Genomic DNA, 6,639 nt, shown 5'->3' with positions numbered 1-6,639 from the left:
GTCAGTTTGGTGATCCAAATCTTTTTGTGCCTTTACAAAAGTTTTTGTACACATGCAATGAGTCACTGGTATCAACCTTAATTGAATTTGAGCTGAAAGTAAATAATCGTGATTATTTAATTTATGCCCAAAATGAACAAGTTTTTGCACTTTTTTCATGGACAGTCTTTTCATGAGTTGTTTTAAGCTTATGAATCAAGTCAAAACTTAATTTGGCCTAATATGTCAAGAAAAAGTAAATAATCTAAGTTTTTGCAAACTCTTGAGATTTTTACCTCAAAGTGTCCTTGAACTTACCCAGTGGTGCATACAACTTTTAAGCATACTCTCCAGTCGGATTGAGTGGTTTAATATCTTCTCGTGCTATTTCTAGCCGTAGACCTAAAATTATGCACTTCAAATAACAACTCATAATGATTCTTTCGGAGAGAGCAATGTCCTGAAATCCATCTCGGATCCTACTTACCCTACTCCTAGGTTCTCATGCACTGAGGTTATGGAAAGTGTCCACACAAACATCCGTTTTCTTGTTTTTTATGGTGTCTTGAGCATTGATCTTAAGACTTGTTTCGTCTATCAATCATTTTCAAAATCCTAATCTAATTCTACAATCCTATAATCCTAAAGGCACTCGACAAGTACGATTACTTCCAAGATACCTCTACACAGCAAAAGACGACAATCTTAAGCTATACGGTTTCTAAAAGAAAGTTTTTACTCTAGGAGATCCTAGAGGAAGTTAAAGGATAACTTCACAAGACACTCGTGTTTTTCCCTACTTTAGGTATCTTCGATCCCCGGAAACAGCACCAAATGTGGGACGTGTGTCTAACCTCACTATCTTATCTTATTGCAGTTTTAGCAAGAACCACGATTACATTGTCAATCCATGGGGCGAAGTTGATTCGACTAGTGCATAGAGGCTACAAGACGTTGTCAATCTCTCAAAAAACAACTAACAACTCACATCTAACTCAAGCTACCCTCAAGTGACTGAAATCACTAAAAGCCAATCGCTAATTGACAAACAAATCACATCCATTACAGCATCAAATCACATCCAAACGTAACGAAACTTCTAGGACAAGTTTATAAGACCTAAGCACGCATGCTTATGGTCTCAAACTCCACTTTAGGTCAAGGTCCAAAATCGCGATTATTAACAGCAATGGATTTTTGACCTAGTCGTTTACAACCCAGAATGCACCTAAATGCTTAGCAATGATGCCCCAATACCCCGCCTATGCTTAGTTTTTTATTTTGAAGTGTAAATTCCTACTTATGATGAAATTAGGCCACGGGTCGGCAACGGCAAAAGCTAAGAAATACTGAGATGTGTTTACGTCAATGCGTAGAGCTCTTACCTACGGTTGCAATGCAACAAACGCGATTGCAATGTGACAACCAAAGAGCTAGTAGGAAGCACAAGAAGGAGATAAGTGAGCACCGTTAGCTCACGCTGTGTATTTCATTATCCAAAACTTACAAAAATTGGCTTTTATACCTTAGCCAAGGATTTTGGTGGTCAAAACTAATAATCTGGGAGCTCTAACTAAAGATAGGTAATGACAAGTTGATACAATCTGGAAGCTTGTAGCCCCGGCTCAACTATTACAAGGTTTACTCAAAAAAGAGGAGTTACAATATTCCCAATTTATAAAAAATAATAAGTGTTTTTACATGGGATCTCCAAAAAATGGTATCCGTGTTAGTTTACTGCTAACAATGCCTCAGCTAAACACTAGGCCAGTGTCTTTAAACAAGATAGGTGAGTATTATGAGGGAGAAGATGGAAACACCACTCTTCATGTGGAGTTCCAAGGTGTAAAAACCATGGCAATCCTTGACAGCGAAGCTGGCATTTCCATCGCAACAAAAGAGGTCTAGAAAAAATGGGGAAACCAGCAGTGAGGGCTACAAGGATGAAACTGCAACTTGCAAATGGACACATGGAAAGGCCCATAGCACTGCTAGAAAAAGAAATTGTTACTTCTTGTGGCATTGAATATGAGCAAACCTTTGTTATTGTTGACTTTGGCAAGAAGAACAACTATGATGTCATTCTAGGAAGACCATTCATGAGACAGTTGAAAATGGTCCAAGACTGGGGTTATGACCATATCTACTTGTGACATATGGAAACCACAACAGGGATAAATTTAAAGGACCATAGTTACAGGGATGTGACAAGAACACCTATGGAGGAGTTTCATTCCGCTACTATAGCGAGGTCAGAACTTCTAGCATGGTTGGGTAAGCCTAAAGAGATGTGGATGTGCGGAGCTTCACAATGTGGAAGCTTAAAGCAAGAGGAATGCATCCTAGAAATTGCAAGTGAAGACACAGATTACATCCTAGAACCCTTTCCTGAGGAAGAATTAGAGCCACTTGAATGGGAACACATCTTGGCTACTCTCGATGTGTGCACTATTCAAGATGATCCAGCAACAAAATATTTGATGAAAATGGCTATGATGTCGTTCCTTATTTTGCAGTGAGTGTGATCCAGAAAAACAAAGACAAAGAAGAAGACGAGTTCTACGACTCTGTACAACACTTGGAACTTCAAGAAGATGCCGACAAGGGAAATCTAGACAACCCATCAGGTGATGTAAAAAACACTTTAACAAATGCACGGTTTTATGATTGTCCAGATCAAGAACCCAGGTACCAATGTCACTGCTACAAGAATAAAGTGCATCAGAAGTGGATTCCAAAATTTGTGGTGGAAATGCAACTGCAACAAGCACCCTCAAATGTGGCTCCTACGCATGAAGAAAAGACTCAGCCAAAAAGAGCACATCCATGTCAACGAGCTACCAACACTCTAATCAAGTGGATACCAAAGTCATCCCAGAAACAACAAACGAAGAGCAAGCAGACAACAACTTTTCATAACCAGCCAAACCACAAAGGGAAAGTGCTAGAATGTAACCTTGCAGAGGATAGCAGCAATAGTGATGATTCTTTTGACATTCCTTACTAGAAATTCAAGTCATCACCATCACCAACAGATTCTGTAACAACCAAAGAAAGCCAAAAGAAAAGAACAAAGAGTCAGAACCAAAAAGTTTGACAAATCTGGATACCAAAGAGCCAGATTGGCCAAAAGCAGGCATGGATCAACAAGACAAAGATCTTTGATGAAAAATCACAAGATCCAATGCTACTAGGAAAACAATCAAAGCCTACAAGAACGTCTAGGAGAAATACCGAGTCGCAAGCTTTCGCAAATCAAATTTGGGTTCCAAAGAAGTTGACTCAAGCATAGAGAAGTCAGGAGTTCATTTGGATTTTAAACAATTAAAATATCAACTACCAAAGTCTGAATCTCATCGCCAACAAAGTGTACATGAGCTGAAGCAAAGACCGCTGAAGACTCACACAAAGACAAGGTGGATATCAAAGAAGTCAAACACAAATGAAGCAGGGACAAGTATGGGTTCCCAAACGAGCAGCATCAACAAAACAACCGGTAATCACAAAGAAGTGGGTCCCAAAGGAAACTAATAAAACTATTGTTACTGCACTGCCACTTGAATTCTTTCAATCCCTTCTACAGTTACAGTACACTTAAAATAGAGCTCACTCCAAGCCACGACCAAATACTGCAAAACAATGCCAAATACAAAAACCAACCAAAAGGCTAAACTGGATTCCAAGAAAGCATCGAACATGTAAGTAAGCCTTTGAAAAAACTCTACAACCTTCAATCAAGCAAACGTCAGATGAGCTTCAAAAAACATCATATTGCTTAGAGTAGGAAGGTTCGTTAGCAAATGCCAATAAGAAAATTGCTTATACCCACATCTTGCACATCATAAAACTTTTCCATGCATTGACTGTGCATGCATAACATGGCTACATTACAAGGCCAACATAGACACATTTTTTTATTTTCCAAGCACAACACATACCCTTGGCAATATCCTGTCATCAAGAAAGACTCCAAATATGAGGGGGGGAGGCATTCTAAATGCAAACCTAATATTATGAATATTAGAGGGCAATGTTTTGTGAGTTGTATTGAATTTTTGTGTTTGATTGTGGCATTTTTTGACAAAATTCAGAGTATATGCCCTCATAATAGCATTATAAGAGGAGTACGGAGATAAAAGTCATATATGAGCCCCTATACGCATGTGTACGGTGTACATAGCGTTTAGGATTCTATTAGAATGACTTTGCTTTTTTGGTTAAGCTGATTTTTTGTTTTATTTAGATTTTTTTTAGATTTTTTTTTATTTTAAAAAACAACAACAACCATAATCTAGATGAAGAAAAGTCTGAAGAGATGTCGAGCAGTACAAAGAGAAGCAGGTACAGGAAAATGACAAAACTTCATGCGGTATGCCTCAAAAGTCATCTGCACAAAGCTATGATGTCAGAGGATGGACTACAAGGACAAAGAAAGTTGGTGATGCAACTAAACGAACGCACCCATCAAGTATAAAGTTGCCTATTGTGCACGTATGTCGCACGTGTCAATGCAACGAACTTGCCAATACACTGTGTGTGAGACACAAATGGCTCCAAGCACACAACAAGGCTAAACTAGTAAGCTCAAAGAAGGCGATGGTGTGTCACTCACCACTCTACGCTTGCTTTCGTGGAGGATTCCTCGCCATGAAGAAGAAGGAGCCGCCGCTGCTCCGCGCTCAACCGCTTCGCCGCCGCCGTGCCGTCGTCGCAATGCTCGATCGCACCCACTCTCTCTCTCTCTCTCTCTCTCTCTCTCTCTCTCTCTCTCTCTCTCTCTCTCTCTCTCTCTCTCTCTCTCTCTCTCTCATGCATACACACACACACAAGGAGACGAAGAAGAAGAAGATGGAGATGGAGCAAGAGCACTCTTCTATTGCAAAAATGAGAGAATGAGTGAATTTTAGGTTTAGTTGACTTTTATATGAGCTCGCCCCATTCACACTTGGGCGCCCATGCTTAGCCAACTAATCCCTTGAATGTTCCAGTTAGAGTGCTCCTCTCATTGACGATCACTCTTACCTTTTTCCTATTGGACCGACAAGCCCGGTACCTTACTCTACCAAGTAAATAATACAACATCCGTCGTAGGTGATAGGGTGTCCGTGAGCCATGAGGGTTGACATGCAGAGGCTATACCTAGAAGACCTTGTAGTTAAGCTACGATAAAAGGAATTTCTCACAAAATCATCGCCTAACTGATTACTTTTTCTTTGACCCCCAAAAGTCTTTTCACATTGTTTCAATTTTAATGTGTGTGCTTATTTTGTATGCGTTGGGTTTTTTTGAATTTCCAGGAAAAGCGCCCACACTGGGAACATCTAGGGCTCTAGTCCCATAGGCGATACATGTCAGTGAAGTACCAAATCAAGCTGAGATTTCTCTTCCAACTTAAGATTTTACATTGTGGCACTTTGATTTTTTGTTTGTTCGTTTTCAGCATTTTAATTTTGTAACTTTGGGGGGTCATATAACACTATTACACCTCCCCAGGCTCATCACACTAGTAAACTCCCTTTATAATACTTAAGCTAAAGGTCAATAGGGACTAAGCCCACTAGAAAGCCCTAGTACATTTCACACAATGCTGCCTAAATCGGATTAAGAACCTAAGTAACCATTAATTATTAGAAAGGCATTCCCCATGGTATTAAGAGAAGATCTCTAACACCTAGCTTGGTCAAACTAGCTTAGTCAGACTGCTTGATTTTTAAGCCTAGACAAGTGATTATGACAAACATTACATTGAATTAAATGTTTGATACTAAACAAATGTGCTGAATATTATGCTACCAATCACAATTAAAGCAGACAAACATAGATGCAAAAAAGATAAGGGGCCATGCTAATGGACAAGAAACACCTGTTTGCGTTGATAATTGCACTTGATTTGAAGAGTGAGTCGAGATAAAGATTCCATGAAGGTCCAGATCCTAACAACAGCAACACGTTCCTGTACACGCAAGGAAACACACACAGTACCTCTAGGAGGCACATCAGTGGGAAGAAATAACTTTACTAATCACTCAACTCTAAAACAGAAACACTCCTATCATACTAATCCTACCTATCCTCCACCACTCAAGTGATAAGGATCAAAGGTGTTTGATGACATAGGTTTCTGTTTCAATGTACTGGATGTGAATGTGTAGGTCTGGTCAATGTTTTGACTTTTATTGTGCACACTTGTTTGTTAATTGCTCTTGCTCTTTATTCTTTTTCTTTTTTGTGAGTATAAGGCTATATATATACATTCCCTAAGATTGGGAGATTAAGAGGTCAGGGAGGAAGGTTGAGAGGGGAGTGAGTGAATGATGAATTCCAACAAACACTCCCCCTTCCTTGGGTAGATCATACCGTTTGAAATGTGCTCGTCACCCTTTGAAACCAATTGTTCCAGTTGGTAATAGGTGAGGATTTTTGCCATTAGTTTTCTATTACCTTAAGTGCCTCATCGAGTTCCAAGGGTGGTAAGGTACTCTCCCAGGATCGAACTTGAAGTAGTGCATCAGGTAATAATTGAACAATGGGAGGTGTGGATTCCTTTGTAGCTTTATGGAGGTCCACTATTGTAGGTGGAGGATGTGGAGAAGCTTTTACCTCTATGGATGCATTACATGAGGAGCTAGAAGCTTCATGGGACTCCCCCCTTCTTGAGCT

Source organism: Adiantum capillus-veneris, chromosome 16, assembly GCF_014529385.1.
Source record: "Adiantum capillus-veneris isolate H3 chromosome 16, ASM1452938v2, whole genome shotgun sequence".
NCBI lineage: Eukaryota > Viridiplantae > Streptophyta > Polypodiopsida > Polypodiales > Pteridaceae > Adiantum > Adiantum capillus-veneris.
The sequence above is the reverse complement of the archived record's forward strand: the minus strand, read 5'-3'. Positions refer to the sequence as shown.